General features: G+C 45.5%; 1 protein-coding gene across 4 annotated transcripts in view; it reads left to right on the forward strand.

The window, feature by feature from the left end:
- The window catches only part of Sulf1 (sulfatase 1), a 198,089-nt gene that overhangs the window by 26,397 nt on the left and 149,682 nt on the right, over positions 1-22,010 (forward strand). For 2 of the 4 annotated variants that reach the window (XM_045142998.1, XM_045142996.1), the window contains exon 2: positions 17,122-17,215. The gene's annotated coding sequence lies outside the window, so the exon portion shown is untranslated. Of the gene's footprint in view, positions 1-6,343; positions 6,363-17,121; positions 17,222-22,010 lie in introns of those variants that run through there. The other 2 variants (XM_004653301.2, XM_045142997.1) reach the window with 2 other exon arrangements.

Consider the following 22,010-nt stretch of genomic DNA (forward strand, 5'->3'; position numbering starts at 1 on the left):
TAACAATAGGACCTAGGGCAACCGGCTTGCAAGGCAGGATGGGATCGGCTTGCTTGAAGAGTTCCATGGGTCAACGGAACTTCAAGAATTTGAATTAGGTCGAGCGCTGATCACTGTAACCGGGTACTGAGCCGGATGGGGAGTCTTTCCTGAAGATGGGGTAAAACTCAGGGAAGATTACAGGCCTAAGGTCTTTAAGGCCCCTGGGACACTCAAAGATGTCACGATGGCATGTGAAATGTCCAGCCTTCCAAGCCTAGTGGCCCACAACAGTGCCTCCTGAGGAAATGATGCTCACATAACCTGCTCTCTAAGAGTACAGACACTTCGTGAACAGACACTTTTGATGGGATAAATAAACATGGTTGAAGCAGTTTTTGTAGTAAGAATCTTCTTGGGTGAAGGCTATACGATTGTATGATTCAGGCAACAATATCCTTAACTACTTGCCTTGATGTGAATGACATAAGAACTTTTTTTGTGGCATGTGTGTGTACTATGTCTGGTGTGGTAGGGTGGGTTGTAGTGAATGCACATGTGTGTGCAGATGTGCACAGCCCATGTATACATGTGTAGACGCCTCCTCTATCACACATCCACATGCTTCCTGGAGACTGAGTCGTGACTGAACACAGAACTACTGTTTTCAGTCACACTGGCTGACCAGTGAGTCTGGGGTCTCTCTTCCCCACAGGGCCGGGATTAGAGACATATGTGGCTATGCCCAGTTGTTTATGGGGGTGCTTGGGAATCAAACTCAAGGCATATCAGGCCGCAAGCACTCTTTCTTACTTGTTGAGCCAAACTCCCTAACTCAAAAAGAGAACTCATAATCATCCAAATTACATTTTAGCCCTTTATTGATTTTAATTGGTCTCAAGGTACATGTTGATTAATTAGCCAAAGGGCTAAAAATATTCAAGTATGGCAATATGAAGATATTCCTACCTTCCATTTTTCAAGGACAGTGCTGTCAAGACACACAATCACATCAGAATCCTCAGCCTTACTCTGTCATTTTAAAACTGAAGAGGAGGGCTGGAGAGATGGCTTAGCGGTTAAGGGCTTGCCTGTGAAGCCTAAGGACCCCGGTTCGAGGCTCAACTCCCCAGGACCCACGTTAGCCTGATGCACAAGGGGGCGCACGCGTCTGGAGTTCATTTGCAGTGGCTAGAATCCCTGGCGCACCCACTCTCCTCTCTCTCTGTCTCTTTCTCTCTGTCTGTCGCTCTCAAATAAATAAATAAAAATAAAACAAAATTTAAAACTGAAGAGGAGCTGGAAAGATGGCTTAGCGGTTAAGGTGCTTGCTGGCAAAGCCAAAGGACACAAGTTGAATTCCCCAGTACCCATGTAAAGCCAGATATGCAAAGGTGGTACATGTGTCTGGAGTTCTTTTGCAGTGGCTAAAGGCCCTGGTGTGCCCATTCTGTACCTCTTTCCCTCTCTCTCTCTCTCTCTCTCTCTCTGCCTCTTTCTCTCAACTTAATAAATAAGATATTGGGCTGGAGAGATGGCTTAGTGGTTAAGCGCTTGCCTGTGAAGCCTAAGGACCCTGGTTCAAGGCTCGGTTCCCCAGGTCCCACGTTAGCCAGATGTACAAGGGGGCACATGCATCTGGAGTTCGTTTGCAGTGGCTGGAAGCCCTGGCGCGCCCATTCTCTCTCTCTCCCTCTATCTGTCTTTCTCTCTATGTCTGTCACTCTCAAATAAATAAATTTAAATAAATAAATAAATAAATAAGATATTAAGACAATAAAAGAAATGAGATTGGGGAGTATCCTGTTTTAGATACTGCTGGGCATCTGTGTTAGTTACTTGTTGCTGTGACCAAATACCACACAAGAAGCAGCTTAAGGGAGGCAAGGGTTTATCTTGGTTTTCACTTTCAGGGGAGCACATTTCCTCGTGGCAGGGAAGGTATCCATCAGGAGCAGGTGGCCAGCCGGTCACACTGCATGCACAGGCAAGGAGAGAGAACAAGCAGGAAGTGGGGCCAAGTCATCAAACCTCATAGCCTGCCCAGTGAGCCACTGCTTCCAGCAAGGCTCCACACCCAGAAAGTTCCACAGCCTTTCCAAACAGTGCCTCGCACTGGGGGCCAAGTGTTCAAACACACGAAGCTATAGGGGATATTTCACATTCAAACCACAACAGCATCTAAAGTGGACATCCAAACCTGTCACTCTCACTCTCTCAGGACCTCCCAAGTTTCAAGGTTTTTCTTCTTGTTGTTTGTTTCTTGACACTTTCCTTCCTTCTTTCTTTTAAAAATATTTTATTTATTTGATAGAGAAAGAGGGTGAGAAAGAGAGAGAGAGAATGGGCATTCCAGGGCCTCCATCCACTGCAAACGAACTCCAGACGTGTGTGCCCCCTTGTGCATCTGGCTTACGTGGGTCCTGAGGAATCAAACCTAGGTCCTTTGGCTTTGCAGGCAAACACCTTAACCGCTAAGCCATCCTTCCAGCTTTCTTTCTTTCTTCCTCTCCTTCTCTCTCTCTCTTTCTTCCTAACTTTCTCTCTCTCTTCCTTTCTTTCTTAAATTTTTTTGATTCTTATTTGCAAACAGGGAAGAAGAAAGAGAGAGAGAGAAAGAGAATGAGTATGGGTGTGTCAGGGCCTCCTGCACTACAAACAAACCCCAGATGTATGTGGTACTTTGTGCATACAAATGGTTTTACTTGGGTATTGGGGAATTGAACCTTGGTCTTCAGGCTTTGCAAGAAAATGACTTTAATGGCTGATCCATCTCTCCAGCTCCAGGTGATGGTGTGCCAGAGCTTCCTGCCACTGCAAATGAACTTCAGATGCATGCACCACTTTGTGCCTTTGGCTTTATATGGATACCTGAGATTCAAACCCAGGCCATCAGGCTTTGCAGCAAACACCTTTAACCACTGAGCAATCTCTCTAGCCCACCTCTTTTTAAAATATTTTATTTTATTTATGTGTTTGATTATTTGAGAGAGAGTGGTGGGGGGGTGGACACACCAGGGCCTCCAGCCACTGCAAATGAACTCCAGATGCATGTGCTCTTTCTTCATTTTTTTTATTTAAAATTTTTTTTTTGTTTTTATTTTTATTTATTTGAGAGCAACAGACACAGAGAGAAGGGCAGATAGAGAGAGAATGGGCATGCCAGGGCCTCCAGCCACTGCAAACGAACTCCAGATGTGTGCGCCCCCTTGTGTATCTGGCTAACGTGGGTCCTGGGGAATCGAGCCTCGAACCGGGATCCTTAGGCTTCACAGGCAAGTGCCTAACTGCTAAGCCATCTCTCCAGCCTTCTTTCTTCATTTTTAAGTAGGGTCTAATGTACCCAGGGTGGCCTCAAAACTCAGTATGTCCCCAAGGATGACTCTGAACTTCTGCTCTCCCACCTTCACCATCTGAGTACTGGAGTTATAGGAATGTGGTACCACATGCAGCTATGGGATGATGCAGGGCTTCGTGCATACTAGGCGAGCACACTTACCAGCTGAGCCCATTCCCAGTCCCTGGGCTGGATCTTAAATGTTGTTCATAAGGCTTACATTCTAAAGTAGCTGTCCTGTGAGTCTACTGAGAGGTGGTGGAACTTTTAGGGTGTGGGGCTGGGAGAGAGGCAATCGGTCATTGGGGTTTTGCTCTTGAAGGTGAACTCTGGCCACTGTCTCACTTTCTCTTTTTGCTTTCTGGTCACTGCGAGGTGAGGGGTATGTTTCATTGTGTGCTCTAAGCCACAGTGTTCTTCTGCCTCAACCACAGACCCAAACCTCACATGAACCGGGACCTTCGAAGCTATGAATCAAAATCCATCTTTCCTTCTCCTATGTTGTTTGTCATACATACATACAGGGGTCAGAGACACAGAAGACAAACTAACACAACCAGATTTCATTTTCCCATCATTAAATCAAGATAAAACATAATTCTACTTCAGGCTGTTGCTGGGTTAAGAATGCATTTCAGGGCTGGGGATGTGATCACAGGACACTTGCCTAACATGTGTGAGGCCCTGCCATTCCCATACAGAACCAAAACAAACAAGCAAACAAAAGCCCAAGAATCCAGGGACACATCGAGGCTCCTGCCTGAAACCTAGTGGGGATAAAAGGTAGCTAGGATGAAGGCCACCGTCCAAAGCTGAGCAGAACAAACTGAGGGAAGATCCCTGCACTTAAACAGCTAAGTCACAATGACATCTCTTCATTCCTGGAGCCAAATTCTCAAGAGGTTGAGGCTGAAATTCTTTATAACCTGAATGGGCTGGGATTGTTCCAAATTAGTGGAGGCGGGAAAATTCTTCTAACTCACTGAGCACTCTGTATGCACTGGAGAGTGTGCGCTGTGTGGAAACACCTCAAGTCTGTTCAGCGACAGGGTGGGGGATCCCACCACCAGACACGGAATGTAAAGCATGTTGCTTTTGCCAAAGAATAAACAGAGGGATTGTCATCAAGAACACTTTGGTGCAAAGCCACGAGAAGCTCAGTACCTGACGGATCGCGTTCGGTGTTTCACCTCTCCTCATGAAGCCCTTTGCCAGAGAGCTGTTGGTAGTGTGCCAAGGCCTTGCACACGCCGCATCGCAGAGGCGTTTCCCTGCATAACAAAGCCTCCCAAAGTGTGTGAATGCCAAAATCTCCCCTTTCCCTCGCACTTTAGAGGACCTTCACTGTGCAGCAGCCGAGGGTCCACACATGTCAGCCGTCTCTTTTCCCTACCAGCTTGTGTCCTAAAGAAAATCCACTCCAGTGCAGATGCTAGCCCCCACCCCCGCCGGACTTTTGATCAAAACTTTGTCTCTGTTTGTGCCAGTGTTTGATTGGAACCCATGACCCAGGCAAGTTCTGTTCGTGCCACTGAGGTCCGCCTTAACCTTCCCCCCCACCCCGAAATTTATGAACGTTTTCAATCATTCGCAAAAGCCGGGAGTACCACAAATCCTTACGAACAACTACAAATAGTTCATCATTCTTGGGGTGGTTCTTGCTTAAGCTCAGGAGGTGAGAGCCCAGGTGAGATGTAAAAGCTCAAGAGCGTTCACTAAACAACTGCTTTTCTTCCAAACCTTCGAAAGTTTGGGGAAAACCCATAAGGAATGGCAAGTGAAAAAAAAAAAAAAAAAAAAAGAGCGAGGCTGAGGGCAATGGGGGTGGAGAGGGGGCAGGTATTTGAACCCGAGCCTTGAAGGTAACAGGAGCATAGGCAGCTCCCTGCCCAGGAGCCTGGGATGTGAGTGTGGATGGGAATGCCAGACCGGAAGGCCATTTTCCCAGTGATTCATCTTCTGGGGTGGGTGATGCTGGAAAGTGTCACCAGAAGCAAGAAATTAGTGTGTGGCCAAAAAGAAAAAAAACAACTGTGGACTGCGAATGACGGGATAAAGTTCACCCTATGTTGAGGAGCGGGGCCAAGGGCAGGGCAGGGCAATAATAATCTAAAGAAAATACAGTAGCCAGCTGGGAGGGGAGGGGACCCCGAGCTGGGGAACTTTTTCTCCCTAAGTACTTTCTCAGATGTCCCAAGCTAGGTTGCTGCTCTCTCGGAGATGCAGAGACGTTTCAAATAGAGGGCTCCCTAGGGACGGGGAAACGCCCTGCAGCCAGCCCTCCTATTGGGAACCAACGAGACGAGGAGGGGAGAGAAACACAGAACCCCCGGGGTCCCGGTCTCAGGACGCCCCGTGTTTACGAAGCGCTCGGCCTCTTCGCAAAGCCCCCGTCTCCCTCCTGCGCTCCCGCCCCAGGCAGCGCCCCTGCAGGGCGCCCCGGGATCCGAACCGCCAGCCGGGAAGCCCCGACGCCCGCCCCGCCAGCCGCAGCGCAGTTTGTTTGCCGAGCTTTGCCTCCGTGGATTGAGTTGCCCTTTATTTGTTTTTGTTTTTTTTTTTTTTTTTTCTTTCTTGTCTTCAGGCAGCTCTGCAGTGTCCCGAAATTCACCCCCAGTGTAACTTGTGCCTCCGCGCCTCCTCTTCTTGGAACTGCCTTTTGTTTGTGTGGCCGCTCGGGTTCTGCGGGGGTGTGATGATGATGATGATGATGATAATAATAATAATACTACGCGGGCTTATATAACTCTGCATCTTGCAAGCACTCCGCAGACAGTCCCTCGGGAAGCCGGGGGCTGGCGGCCGCCCGGTGCCTTTCCCTGCAGGTTGGACGTGCGAGGCCCCGGGCCGGGCGGGAGGATCAGAGGCCAGGCCTTCTCAGCTCAGGCTCGCCGGGGAGCCTCCCTCGGAGGTCAGGGCGATAAGGAACAATGAGTGTCCCCTTCGGGGGGAGGAAGGAAGTCCCGCTGCCACCTAATCTCTGCTCCTCGGCCTCCTCCCAGTTCCCAGAGCTTTTTCTCTAGAGAAGACTTTGAAGGCGGCTTTTGTAAGTATAATGATCTACTTTTGCCTTAGAAAGAAGACAAACTTCCCTTCCTGCCCCTGCGCATTTCGAGTTAGGAAGCTTTCTCTCCCTCCTCCTTATTCTTACAGGATGGAAAATGCGTCTCTGGCCAAAGTCTTCCATCCAATTTGGTCACCTCCCCCCCTCCCCGCCCAAGGATAATAGGAGGGGACAGAGGTTTCTGTCACCTGGCTTGTTAGGCAACACAGAGGTTGCAACCACTCTCTCAAGTTCTCTGCCTTTGAACCCTCACCATTCCAGTTAAGTGCAATTGTTGAAAGTTTCTCTTCACACCTTAAAATAAATAAATAAATCCCATCTTTCCGTGAAGGCTTGAAACTTGCACTGGCTTCTTTAAAACTGTACCAAATACCATAACTACAGTGGGCTCCTTCATTTTTATTAAATTTTTCAGTGCATGCCCGAAGGGCTTGATATTCGAGGCATATAGACATAAACTTCTTCAGCACTGGTAAACTCTAAAGCCCGGGATTAAATGGTTCCTGTAAAGAATGCTGCCTTCCCACAGTGTTCCGTTCCTGCCTTTGAGACCTCGCCTCTGTCCCCCACTGGACAGTAGCACTAAGGAAGGTTTAAAGAGGCAGAAGCTAGGACTTGCTAGTTCAACAAGTCAAAGAAATAAAGTTTATGAGGGGTAATTATGTAATTAGTATTTATGAAAACATGTCCAGAACTTGTCGTATTATGAGAAATGGAAAAGTAATGTCCAGTAGTATTTAAGGCAAGAAAACCACGAACTATAACTTGATAATAATGTGCACCGGGAAGTTCTCACTTTGCACACCCTGAGTGCTCTGAGTGCGGCACTAATCTAGTGAGCTTTACTTCGGGTCTGTCTTTAGACAAACAGAAGTGGATCTGTACGTCAGGTGTGTGTGCTGGCGTGTGTACATGCTTACATTTTCTTTAACTATGACATTTGCTGTATCTATTGGTATTTACAAAAAATTTTTTTTTTTTTTTTGGTTTTTTGAGGTAAGGGTTCCCTGTAGACCAGGATGGGAATAAAGGCATGCACCAAGACACCAGGCTCTTAAAGAATATTTATTTGCAAGTGGAGAGAGACAGAGAAAGAGAGGGGGAGGGGGGAATGGGCACGCCAGGGCCTCGTGCCACAGCTAATGAACTACAGACATGGGCGCCACTGTGTGCATCTGGCTTTACATGGATACTGGGGAATCGAATCCAGGTTGTCAGGCTTTGCAAGCAAGTGCCTTTAACAGTACAGCCATCTCCCTATCCCCTGTTTCATGTTTTATTTGGGGGGGGGCGCTGTTTGAGGTAGGGTCTCTCTCTACCCCAGGCTGACCTGAAATTCACTATGTAGTGTGGCCTCGAGCTCTTGGTTCTCCGCTACATCTGCCTCGGAGTGCTGGAATTAAAGGCGTGTGCCACCACAGGTGCTGTATGGCCAAGCCCAGCACTCAGGAGGCTGAGATGGAAGCTTGAGCTCAAGATCAGCCTGAACCCCAAAAGGAGACAATGTCTCAAAAACAGAAGGGAAAAACCCTCTTAAAAAACCCACGTAAAAAGCTCTGCATGGCTTTCATGTCTGTAACCTCTGCGCTAAGTGAGGAGGAAACAGAATTGCTGGTGCCCCCTGGTCAGCCAGTCTAGCTGGAAGCCAGCAAGCTCCAAGATCAATTCTGTATACAACTGCACACACACCACACCATACATCACACAGTCACACAGCCGAAAAGGGAATTCCAAGGCATAATTGAAGCTGAGAATTAGAATGAACCCTGGCTTTTCTTTTACCCTTAAATTTGCAGGTGATCTGTCAACTCTAAAAGCTGCACTGTAGCTAATTTAATTGCAAAACTAGCCATCTCCTCTCAGCCTTGGCACGGTCCCTGCAGAAAGAACACAAACAGACCAATAGGACCCAGACTGCCCAGGTCATTTCATTACCTGCCCATAGGACAGGCAGCAGAAGCTTTCAAGAGTTCCGACCCCAGGGCTGGAGAGATGACCTAGTGGTTAAGGTGCTTGCCTGCGAAGCCCAAGGACCCAGATTCAATTCCCCAGTATACCCACATAAGCCAGGTGCACAAGGTGGCGTATGCATCTGCAGCTCATTTGTAGTAGCTAGAGGCCTTGGCTTGCCCATTCTCTCTATATATGCTTCTTTCGCTTTCTCAAATCAATAAGTAAATAAAAGATTAGAAATATTGTTCATCTTTCAGTTCCTTCATTTGCTGAACTGGATGGTATGTTGTGCTAAGCATGAGTGATAACAGACGTGAGGAGAGTAATATCCTGCTATGGAAGCATGGCATAGTCTGAGGGACAGGCTAAAGGGACAGATTATGGAGACTTGGCCTTCCACATGCTAGACCAGTGTTCTAGCACTGAACTATACTCCCAACCCTAGAAAAGTTTTCTATAGAAGTGTGGGTTGGGCAAAGGCCCAGGGTAACAGTACTACCCCTGAGGAGACTGCTGTGTCCCAGTGAGAAACACAGAGGCCTGAGCTGTGTGGGCAGACAACAGGGCTTAGAGCCCACACATATTTAGAAGGCATAACATTCTTCTTCTTCTCTCTCTCTTTTCTTTCTTTTTAAAAAAGGTTTTTATTTATTTATTTATTTGCAAGAGAGAGAGAGAGAGAGTGAGAAATAGGCAGGGAGAGAGAGAGAGAGAGAGAGAGAGAGAGAGAGAGAGAGAGAGAGGGAAAATGTACCTCTAACAACTGCAAACGAACTCCAGATGCATATGCCCCCTTGTGCATCTGGCTTTATGTGGGTTCTGGAGAATCAAACCTGAGTTCTTTGGCTTTGCAGGCAAGTACCTTAACTGTTAAGCCATTTCTCCAGCCCCGCCCCCCTTTTTTTGGTACATGTACCACGATGTGCATCTGGCTATTTGTGGGGAAATAGGGAGTAGAACTTGGATCCTTTGCAGACAAACACCTTAAATGCTAAGCCATCTTTCCAACCCATAGACCATTCTTGACTAGAGCCTGGATGGATAGAATGAAAGGACAGAAAACCTCTATATATTTTTGGATTTGGGCACCTGGGTATATCGTAGAAAGATAGAAGCTTCCTGTAGAGAAAGCCCTTCATTAGGGTAATATTAGGGAAAATGTCAGTAAGGAATTAGATTAAACCACTGAATGAATATAAAAAAGTGGGGGCTGTAGAGATGGCTCAGCAGTTAAGGCTCTTGCCTGCAAAGCCTAAGAAACAGGGTTTGATTCTCTAGTACCCCATGTAAAGTCAGATGCACAAAGTGGCAAATGCATCCAGAGTTCATTTATAGAAGCAAGAAGCTCTGGCATGCCCATTCTCTCTCTGTCCTTGAAAAAATTAAATATTTTACAAAAATAAAAATGCAATTTTAAAGTATTAAATGACCATGTTACTCTCTGATGTTTTGTCAAAAATTATAAAGACTAAACTCTTGTATTCTTCCTGTCCCTAAGAAACCTCAGTATCTAAACTCACTGGTCTGACAACTTTAATCTCACATCCCTGCGGTCAGGCTGGTGGGTTGTGTTCCCATTAGCATTGCAACATGAAGGCCATGTCTAGGTGATCCTAACATGTGTGCCCTCACAGAGCATAATTTTTCTTGCACTCAGCCTTCAGCAATAAGTAGAATGGAATAGAACTTTCCTAAGAATCATAAATACACAAAAGATTCATACTTATTCATCGAAACTAAGCCCTTTCCTAAGCAGAAACTTTTCACTTCCCTTGAACTAGGGGCTCCACTCAGAGACTAAAGCAAAGTTCATGGATTTTTACCTGACCTTGAAGTGTCCCCCCACCTCCTCCTGGGGGAGATCAGTGAGTACCTGCCATCTTCCAGATCAGTACAGGAATGCTGGGATGGAATTGGGTTGGTGGGGGAGGGAGAGGTGGCATTTGCAGATTAAAAAAAAAAAAGATGACAAATGGAATAATTTAACATTCTGAAAGCATAGAGAATCCAATAAACAGACAGGAAGCCATGACTTTTTACATCTTTAAGATCTGACTACTTGATAACCTTCGCTTTCTCTACCCTCTCACCTTTTCTAAGCTTAGCCCTTAATCTTCTAGGGCAAAGCCTCTTGGATTTCCTGGATTTCCGAACTCTTACCCCACCTGAGCACTGCAGAGTAAAAGCCCTTGATTCTCAGAGGGGCTTAGCCCCAGATGTACTGGCTCAGCTTGCGGACTTGTATAATATTTCCTCCTGGTAGGCGAGCTGTATTTAAACACAGATTTAAGAAGTGATTTCCACCTCTAATTGTAAATTTTATAAAAATCATTTCTTAGATACTAAATTCCACTAGGTGTTGCTGGTTCACCCCCAACATGAAAAATAACTAAAACTTTAGAAATTATCTTCGACTTATCTTTATTTGTGGTGCTGGGATTGAACCCAGGAGGCTTTTGAAAACAAACAGTTATTTTATTTTCCTGCAAGGTGGGGCGCCGGGAGCCAAGAGGGAGAGAAAGGAGAGAGAATAGGCATGCCAGAGCTTCTTACTGCTGCAAATGAACTCCAAACATATGTGCCACTTTATGCATCTGGCTTTAGGTGGTATTGGGGGCTGAAACCTGGGCTGGTAGGCTTTGTAAGCAACCATCTTTAACCACCCAGCCCTGAACTCAGGGTTTTGTGCATACTTGTCAAGTGCTCTACCATGAAGATATATTTATTCTAAGCCTCTCTGACCTTATTTTTTGTTTGCTTTTTAAAGTATGCTTTATTTATTTATTTATGAGAGAGAGAGAGAGAGAGAGAGAGAGAGAGAGAGAGAGAGAGAATGGGTGCACCAGGGCCTCCAGCCACTGCAAAGGAACTCCAGAGTCATGTGCCCCCTTGTGCATCAGGCTAACATGGGTCCTGGACAGTTGAACTAGGGTCCTTTGACTTTGCAGGAAAATGCTTTAACAGCTAAGCCATCTGTCCAGCCCCCCTTTTTTTTTTTTTTTTTTTTTGAGGCAGGGTTCCACTCTAGCCCAGGCTGACCTGGAATTCACTAAGTAGTCTCAGGGTGGCCTCGAACTCGCTGGGATCCTCCTACCTCAGCCTCCCAAATGCTGGGATTAAAGGTGTGTACCGCCATGCCTGATTCTGACTTTTGATATGATGAAAAATGTTTCTATTATGGTGAACTGCTTTGCCATTAAGAGAAAGAAGCAGTAGAAGAAAGACTGAAGGTGGTTGCCCAGTTGCTGAGAAGCATTTCTTCAGCACATGTGAGGCCCCCGGGGCACATCCTCAGCACTGAGGAGAAAGAGAGAAGAAAAGGAAAAGGAGTCCAGATAAGAAACTGTTATGATCTCAACCACATAAGGTTAACACCGAATATCCAGAGTAAGACAATTTGCAGTGTGGACAGGCTTATGCTTTTCTGGAGGATACAGAGCCCGTCATGCACACCTGTCATCCTATTACTCATGAGGCTGAGATAGGAAGACCGTGGAGGAAGGGAGGCAGGGAGGGAGGGAATAACCCAGGCTTGGGAGTTCATGCTAATAATTCCAGCATTTGGGAGGCTGAGGCAGGAGTACTACCATGAATTTGAAGCTAGCCTGAGCTACAGAGTAAGACCATGCCACAACTCCCCACCCATAAAGGAAAGCAGGAGGGAGGGAAAGTTAATGTTGGGGATCCCCAGAACAACTGGGAGTACAAAGAATATTCTATTCATGAATTCAGTGCCGGCCACTCCATCTAAGTTACTCAAGCCATTGCCAAGTAAAAGCTACAGGTAACATGGGCACATGGGCTTTCTGGGTTTGCAGGCGCAATGGTCCATCCCAGGCCGAGTGCTTCTGAGTCACCCTGCTTGCCTCGGAAGAGTGAAGGGTGCAGACACCTGAATGCAGTGGACTGCTGGATGTTGCTTCATTTCTGGCCACCACGGAAACTGGAAGCTCCCCAACTCTCTTTTGGGGTTGACTTCCTGCTCGCATGTTTTCTGGTCTCATGTCATTGTGCATGATGTAATAATCCCATATGCATGCACCATCCACAATAGTGAAGTTTTGTGATTTAGCACAAGTTTTCTAATGAGGACATTTTGGATCTTTGAAATTGATTATTACTTCCCAAGGGCAAGGGAGCAAAGGTCCAATGTGCTTTTGCAGCAAGACTAAAAGCCATTCTCAGGAGATAATGAAAGGACATCTGCATAAAAAAAAATCTCCACCTGGCCTTACTGAAAATATACCTGGCTTAGGAAAAAGAAAGGGTAAAAATGACCCAGAGTGAGGCTACCCATTTCCTGGTCCATTCAAGTTTATGTGGCCCAGTTTCAGAACTGTGGGTCAATTCATTCCTTCTAATTTAATCATTTTAAAACAGCATTGAAATTAGGTATTTAAAAATATTTTTATTTTTTTTAAGCACAGACAGGCAGACACATTAGAGAGGGAGGGGGAGGGGCAGAGAGAGAGAGAGAATATGGGTACATCAAGGCCTCCAGTCACTGCAAATGAACTCCAGATGCACTAGACTCAAACCTGAATCAACTTTAAAATAAACCAAGACTCACTATATGACTCCCATCCAACTGCGTTTTCCAATGCTATTTCGTTACTGTGGTAGCTCCTGGGGCCACATTGTGACTACAGAGTAGATGGGGAGATAAATCCCATCACATAGCTCTCACTCTGAGAAATCGTTTTTTTGTTATGTTTTGTTTTTTTCCCCTGAGTTAAGGTCTTGCTCTAGCTCAGGCTGACCTTGAATTCACTCTGTAGTCTCAGGGTGGCCTCAAACTCATGGTTATCCTACTACCTCCGCCTCCCAAGAGCTGGGATTAGAGTCGTACACCGCCACACCCTGCCTAGTATTTTTATATTTTATTTATTTGAAAAAGAGAAAGAGGTGTGTGGGGGGGGGTAGTGGAGGGGAATGGATGTGCCAGGGATTCCTGCCACTGTAAAGGAACTCCAGATGCATGCACCACCTTGTGCATTGAGCTTACATGGATACTGGGGATACTAGGGAATTTGAACCTGAATCCTTAGGCTTTGTAGGCAAGTGCCTTAACTGCTAAGTCGCCTCTCCAATATTTTAAAGAAACAAATTTCTACTGCACATTTTGCGCTGTGCCTAGTTCTGACACCCTGTCACAAGGCCCACCTAGAGAAGGATCGACGATGTACAGTTCCTGGGCTCAAGATTATGGAGCTGGGAACTTGATGGGTCTATGGGTTGTCTTTTTGCCTTTATTAATTCTGCAAGCAGGCTTCATGTGAAACAGGAAGAGGTATCTGACTGCATGCACATATGCAGCACTCAGGTATTTACGCTGCTTCATTTTTCAACCACTTGTAATAAATTGTTATGTTATCATTTTAGACAGGAGAAATCAAAGCCTCTACGTGTATGTTTAGAACAAAACATGGCACATGTTCTTGCTTAACTTGGAAAGAAAGATTATCTATAGACCAGCGCAAAAAAATAAATCGACTTTTGCAACCCAGAACTCATTGTTCAGTATCATTTGTTTTAATTTGAAAATATTTTATTTATTTATATATTTATTTATTTATTTATTTATGAGAGAGGATGGGCATACCAGGGACTCCAACCACTGCAAACAAACTCCAGATACATGTGCCCCATTGTGCATCTGGCTTATGTGGGTCCTGGAGAGTCGAGCCAGTATCCTCTGGCACTGCTAAGCCATCTCTCCAGGCCCCAGTATAAGTTTTTTTAAAAAGTTATTTATTCACTTGAGAGAAAGCGAGAGAGACTGAGAGACAGAGAGAGAGAGAAAGACACTCCAAGGGCTTGGGCACGCCAAGGCCTTGAGCTATTGCAAACAATCTCCAGACACATGTGCTGCCTGGCCCATCTGGCTTTATGTTGGTGCTGGGGAATTGAGCCTGGCTCCTTAAGGCTTCATAGGCAAGTGCCTTAACCGCCAAGAAATCTCTCCAGTCCCCCAGTCTTACTACATGGAAATGTGCGTGTGAGAGAGAAGCTAGGAATCAAATTTGGGGCCAGACAAGGGTTCTACCACTGAACTATACTCCCAGTCCTCCAAATGTTTTTTTTATAAGAAATATACAAGAAATGTCTGTATTACTGGTTTTAAAAACAAATCTACCCAAGTAGTAATGTTTGTTAGTGTCTATTGAACACTTATTTTGTGCCAGAAACTGTTCAGAGTCTCTCACATGAATGTTCCCATCAAGTCTATGGAGTGCCGGCATCTTTGATCCCTAATTTTCAAAGGAGTATGCTGAGGCATAGAGTAAGTAACTTGCTCAAGTCACATAGCCTGTGAATGTTGTTGGCTGGAATTCAAACATGTATTGCCATAATCTGCTGCCCTTAGACGCAAGTCTAGAATGGTGTCCAGAAAAGTAGCAACATTTCAATATTAGGCTGTACCAGCATGTCCATTGCCTGGACTTTTGGCATCACATTCAAATGCAGTAAGCTTTAGTGGATAGAAGGTCTGGACATTGAGCCCAAGGTTTTGTGTGTGATATATGTGCTGTCTTCCAACAAGCTTTGCCAATCTCCCCAACTTTTCTCTCAAATATATATAGGTTTTTGAGATAGAATCTCACTGTAGCCTAGACTGACCTGGAATTCACTAGGTAGTCTTAGCATGGCTTGAACTCTGTGTGATCCTCCTACCTCTGCCTCCCGAGTGCTGAGATTAAAGGCATGTACCACCATGCTCCATTCACGTATATATTTTTGCCTCAAGAACTTACCTTCAAGGTGCATGCATGTACAATTTTAGGTACATGCATTTCTCTTCCCAAAATGTATTTTAAAAATAGACTGTATACTGCTTAATTTATGGTATTTTCAGAGACCTGGAAACAGGAAAATTCTAGAGCACACCAACCCCCAGGATTAGGAGCAGAAGGGAGTAGTCTACAGGCCCGTGGATAGAGTGTGCTAGATCAGAGGGTGGCATAGAACTGGCTGAGCAGTGCAGGTGCTGCCTGGGGTGGCAGAGATGAGATCAGGATGATATGGGAGGAACCTGAGCAGAACAGTGAGAGCTCAGCCCAGGGAGGCCCTACCTCAGAACTCTCTCGGGAGGAGATGCTTTTAGATGGAGGGGAGCGCCTGGAGCTGCTTGCATCTAACTCCATCTTCCAAAGCCTGTCCACCACAAGGGGTTGCACGTCTATGTCCAGATATAATAGGGCCAGTTGCCTCTGAGATGTGGTGTATGTGGGTCCTGGAGAATCAAACCTGGGTCTTTAGACTTCACAGGCAAGTGCTTTAACTGTTAAGCCACCTCTCCAGCACCCCCCCCCCAACTTTTTTCTTAAGTAGAAACTTTGTATGGACACATCATATGTTGGGACAGTCATTTCCCTCCTCCTGCTCTACAGAAGGCCCTCCTTAGTGGGATGGCTGGTATTCGCCATGGGACTGTGGGTTGTGAGCTGTGAGAGCAGCGGTCTGTCCTTGTGGGGAGGGCTATGGCTCTGGATATTCCCTCTCACCCTGTGGCTCTTACATTCTTTCCGCTCCTTCTTTTGCAAACTTCCAGGACCTTGGTGGGTGTGCTTTAATGCTGTTTTAGTGTTGAGTTTTCAGCAGTTTCTGAAGTTCTGTTTTGGTGCATTTTGGGTATCCTTAGTGTCTGCCTGCATCACCCTGGTCCAGATTGTCACTCACTGTGGAAGCAGCACGCTTGCTCATCTCGCCAGTTCCTCGGTGGTCTCCCCTGGGCCCTGGCTGCTGCGCTAGGGGTAGTTCATCTCCTGCCAGGGAGTCAGCTATCTATTCTTGTCCTACTTGTAGATTGTGTGTGTCTTCAGTTCCCTCTGCCTTCTGATTTCATTCCCGGAACTCTAGCGTGGTTGTGAGTCTGCGACCTTGACCAGAAGTCAGAACTCTTTCTGAAACACTTAGGTTTATATTATAGGCAGAATTAATGGCAAAGGAAATGTTGTATTGTTAAATAGAGTGTATCATTTGCTTATTCTATCTTATTTCCTCTACAAATACATATATATCATACATAGACTGTGTACATGTTAAAATGTAATATCCATAAAAATGAGGTCTCTTCATGACACAGTGCATTAGAATGGGTATTTCCTTCTATTCAAGTATCTTTCCACATGCCGTAAGTATAGAATGTAGACAATTTTTGTTACTTGTAAGTGCTGACTTTGCTACTCATCAAATAACACCTTGCAGGACTTTTAAAGATTCTATGATCCAGCGCATTTTTCTTTAAAACAGATCCCACAATGTGAAATTAAATGTCATTCAACTTTTGAGCATGGAACACTTAGTAAATTAAAAAAAACAAAACAAAACAAAACAAAAAAAACCTCCTCTTTATTGGGTCTATGAAATTCAAGCAAAGAATTATATAAAAATGGAACCAAGCCAGACATGGTGGCGCACGCCTTTAATCCCAGCACTTGGGAGACAGAGGTAGGAGGATTGCCGTGAGTGCAAGACCACCCTGAGATTACATAGTGAATTCCAGGTCAGCCTGGACTAGAGTGAAACCTTACCTTGAAAAACCAAAAAATACAAATAAAAAACGGAACCCATGGAAAGTCATTCTGTTGATGACAGGAGGTCGAAAATGGAAACTTCTAGAAAAGGGCTGAGTCACCCAGTGTGTTTCAAAGATTGACTACGTGCTCCTCAGCAGATCAGTTCTGATGGCATTTGAGGCATATTCTTCCTAACGATATTCTCCTTCGAAGCTATGGAGACAAGCTCTGGGAGAAGACCTTGCTGACGATCTCTGTTCTCGTCCTAGGTGCTGACAGCCCCCACCCTCAGCGGGAGAAGGTGAATTTGGCAAATGACATGAAGGTTCTTCAAGGCAGGATAATCATAGGAAATCATCAAAGGTATTCGTAAGTTTCATTTTTTATTTCTTATCTAATTGAACCAAGAGCTGCCTGAGCACTCTGTCATTGAAGACAGAATGTCCAGTGGTTAGGAAAGAGTTAGCGCGAGCAGGAATAGGAGACGGTGGTTGCTGTGGTTTGAACACGAGAGGTCTCGCATAGGCCCATGTGTTTGAACCTGTGGCCCCCACCTGCTGGTGCAGTTTGGGAAGGCTGTAGAACCTTTAAGAGGTACAGCCTCACTGGAAGAAAAAGAAGGTCACCGGGCTTGGGCCGGGAGGGGTTTCAGTGTGGCTTTTATCCTGTGTTCTCCTTGGCTGCAGTGTGACCAGGCACCTTCTGCCACCGTGGACTGTATCCCCTTAAGGTGACTTCCTCAGGTTGCTTCTTGTCAGGTATTTGGTCACAACAAAAAGTAAAGCAACTAAGACAATGGTCCTGTCCTTCCGTACACCATTCATTCTCTGTCTTAGCCAATAGAGCAATAAAGGACTAGCATGTGGCAGTTCTCAGAAGTGATACAAGAGCCTTCTGAAAACTGGGAGTCTAAAGAATCAAGTGACTTAATAACATGAGCTAGTCAGGAAACTGGGTGAGGCTGTGCTCCAGCAGGGGTAAGGAATGGCAGGCTGGTCAGCCCCAGTCATCACACGGAACTGCATGGTGTCAGAAGCGACAGTTACACAGATGTCACCTGGTGTCTTGTTCACAGCTTGTCTTCACAGTTTCTTGCCTGGGAAGAAAAACATTAGTACCTAGAGTGCTGAGGGATGGTGGAAAGCTGTGGGGACCCACCACAGCAGCTAGGACTTCATTGCGAAAATATGCTCAGGAGCTGGGTTCATATGAGTTCGCACTCCCTGGAGTCTCTTCTCAAATGTCAAATCCTACCCCAACCCAAACTTATGCAATGGAAACTGTTGAGATCTTTTGGTTTCAAATTGCTACTCTTCACCACCCTTGCCCTTTGCTTCATTTTCCTTGTGAGGCTCGCGCTGGCCCACTTTGGCTTGGAAACAATCTCCTGATCACCACAGAGTTCATGAACCTCACACAGAAAACAAAGCAAAACACAGTCTGCAGGTCTGCTCAGTCTGAATTTCAAGTTTGTCATTAGAGGTGTGTTTTACCCAGCTTCTCCTGGAGCTTAATGGTAGGAAGTGTACTCTCTTAAAAGTGAAGATGGGAGTGGCTGGAAGTTTCTGGGTGCCTGGGGTGAGTTGAGTGCCCAGTGCACAATCCTGGGTGTCTGCAGTTTTCTCCCCTCCTAGTAGCTTTGTGTGCAGATGGGTTGGTTATTGCCATGAAGGACAACATTACTGCATTGTGTCAAATACTTGCTTTAGCCACAAGCTGAATCAACAATAAAAGGGAAGTCAAAAGGAAACCCCCCCTTACTTCAAAACTGCTAACAGCTAGGCATGGTGATGCCCGCCTGTAATCCCAGAATTTGAAGCCTGAGGCAAGAAGATCTAGAGTTCAGGGTCAATTTGAGCTGTCTCAAAAATAAATACAAGTGAAAAACAAAGGGCTGGAGGAATGGCTTAGTGGTTAAGGTTTGCCTGAAAAGGTCAAAGGATCCTGGTTTGATTCTCCAGGACCCACGTAAGCCAGATGCACAAGGTGGCGCATGAATCTGGAGTTTGTTTGCAGTGGCTGGATGCCCTGGCATGCCCATTCTCTCTGTCTGTCTCTCTCAAATAAATAAGTAAATAAATAAAACTTAAAAAAAAAAAAAAAAGCAAAGCAGGAGAGGTCAACCATTCCAAAACAGAAAAATAAGACATAAGGTTAGAAGACGTGTAGACATGTGGCTTCATCAGACTTCTTTCTCCTCCGAGACAGGTGAGCAGATAGCTCGGTGTGAGCCTCTAGGGCAGCAGGCATCAGTGTTCCCATGGAAAAGAAAGAGGTTGGCCTCAGCTGTGACACCACTAAAAATTAACTCAAAAGAACTGGAAAGCCTTAACACTGGGCCACCCTTTGTTTTCCCAAAGGACCACTGAAGACCTGAGGTCCAATAGCATCTGTGTTAGTTTCTTTTGTGCTGTGAAAAAAAAAGCCACTTTTCCTGGAATTCCATGTTGCTTCTTATCGGACTAGTCATCTTTCATTTCACATTCTGGTCTCTTTAATGAGTAGTTGTACCCCTTTAAGTATTTTCCAGTAAAGTCCTATTATGGGAAAATACAAGTATGTGTTTTTCTAATACTGGATCTGAGTTCCTTGCACAACTTCAACACACAGGACACTGATTTCTTAACAATCTGTGGGCTCCCAGTAAGAGCTGGCTTGGATCTCCTTCTTCTATCTTTGGGCTGGAAAATTCAAATTTAATGTCTTGACCGACTGGGGCTTCAGAGACCTGTCCCTCCTCATCCACGTCCATCCATCCTTTGAGTTGATTAGATAAGCACTGAGTCACTTCCCACCGTCACATCTGTATTTACACATCCAGGACCCTCGGGTTCAGTCACTTTTGTAGAAGGATGATCCTTTTAGTGGGTACTCGGATAACTGGGTTTATAAAATAAGGGACATTTTGCTGATTGATGCAGTTCAGAATGCTGTCCTGTGTCAGCTTCATTATCTCGGTGCTCATGTCTTTGGGATGGAATGTTCTCTGTCTTTAGGAACTACGTGTATGTGTGCAGGTGAGATCATGGTGTACATATGATATATATGTATGTATATAAAATCCTACCTTCAGTTATTTGACCTTGACATCACCTCCAAAACACAGAACTCAAGCCAATAGAACAAGCAATAGTGTAAGCAAATCTCAAGTGCCCTCGCTGGTATCTGAGTTACTTTATCATCATGGTGATACAATACCTCCTAGGAGCAACCTAAGGAAAGGCTTATTCTATTTCTATTTTTTTATTGACAACTTCCACGATAATAAACAATATCCCATGGTAATTTCCTCCCTCCCCCCGCTTTCCCCTTTGAAACTACACTCTCCATCATATCCCCTCCCCCTCTGAATCAGTTGCTCTTTTATTTTGATGTCATGATCTTTTCCTCCTATTATGATGGTCTTGTGTAGGTAGTGTCAGGCACTGTGAGGTCATGGATATCCAGGCCATTTTGTGTCTGGAGGAGCATGTTGTAAGGAGTCCTACCCTTCCTTTGGCTTTTACGTTCTTTCCACCATCTCTTCCGCAATGGACCCTGAGCCTTGGAAAGTGTGATAGAGATATTTTAGTGCTGAGCACTCCTCTGTCACTTCTCAGCACCATGGTGTCTTCTGAGTCATCCCAAGGTCACTGCCATCTGAAAAGAGAAGCTTCTCTAACCAAAAGTGATAGTAGCATTAATATATGGGTATGAACATCAAGAGAAGTGCTTACTGGGCAGTTTGGTGATCATAGTATGTACATTTAGCCAGACACCAGCAGATGTTAAACCCCTAGGACTCATGACTATCCCTGTTGTAGGTTTTCAGTATCAGGGATATATTTCCTCCCATGGAGCTGACCTCCAGTCAAATTAGAGGGCAGTTGGTTTCCCCCCTAGCAGATGTGCCACTATTGCATCTGTTGGCTCATTTGGTTGAGTATCTTCACTGGTGATTTCTCTCTCTCCCTTTTAACTGCATGCAGAGTGACTTCTTCCAGCTTTCTGTCAGCTGGTCTATGTGGAGGAGGTTATCAGCTCAGTTCCAGCAGGATTTCTCAGTGACTTTGCAGCCCATGTTTGTGGAGTCTTAAGCAATAGGGTCTTCTTACCATCTATTCCTGGTGGGGAACCAAGGGCCTCGACCATGGCCTGTAATTTTTTGGGGTATCAGGGACCTCCCTGGCCAACAGTTTTCTAGTAACAATCTATGGCTCCTGAGTGTTCCATTGTCCACAAAAGTAGGTTTCCATATGACTTATTTATATCCTCTTAGATTTTGGCTAGCCCTCCCTCCACCTTTACTTTACTCAGTCTCTTCCCCTGACCTCACTTAGGCCTTTTCACCCCCATTAATCTGTTATTCTACATACATATATACCATACCATTCTATAAAGTCCCCCTTCTCTCCCTTTCTATTCCCTTTGTATCTTCTTTCTAGCTTACTGGCCTCTGTAACTGAGTTTTCTTCCTACTTACATAGAAGTCCAATCAATTGTAGCTATGATCCACATATGAGAGAGAACATGAGGTAGGGTCTCACTCTAGCTCAGGCTGACCTGGCATTCACTACGTAGTCTCAGGGTGGCCTTGAATTCACAGTGATCCTCCTACCTCTGCCTTCCTAGTGCTGGGATTAAAGGTGTGCACCACCACGGCTCGCTTAGGAAAGGTTTATTTTAACGCATGGTTCAGACGTTCAACCTAGTTCAGAGGATCTCAGGGCAGGAAAGTCAAAGCAGCTAAAGCAGCTCCTATATCTGTAGTTTACACAGTGCTTTCATGGAAGCAGAAGTGAATGTGGTCAGTAGCTAGTGGCCTGGGTCACTTTATGTCCCAGAAGTCCTATAGCCTCCCCAGACAACACTACCAGCTGTAGACCAAGTGTTGAAACATATGGGTTTGGGGGGTAACATTGCATATTCAGACCATTATGGTTGGGTGGCCAGAAGATTGCTCGAAGGGCAGATAGGAAGTTAATATAAGAAGGCAGCCCATGAATAATGAAATCCCCCTGACCTGGAGAGTTTTAGGATTCTCAGCTGTGGAGCAGATGACTAACTTGGTAGAGCCTGCTTTTCAACTTGAAATGCACCTATCATGGTCTGAATGGCTGGTACTGAACTTTCTGAGTTCTACTATGGCATTGTCAGAGAAGGTTTGGTGCACACAGGT

The sequence above is a fragment of the Jaculus jaculus genome, chromosome 2 (assembly GCF_020740685.1).
Source record: "Jaculus jaculus isolate mJacJac1 chromosome 2, mJacJac1.mat.Y.cur, whole genome shotgun sequence".
NCBI lineage: Eukaryota > Metazoa > Chordata > Mammalia > Rodentia > Dipodidae > Jaculus > Jaculus jaculus.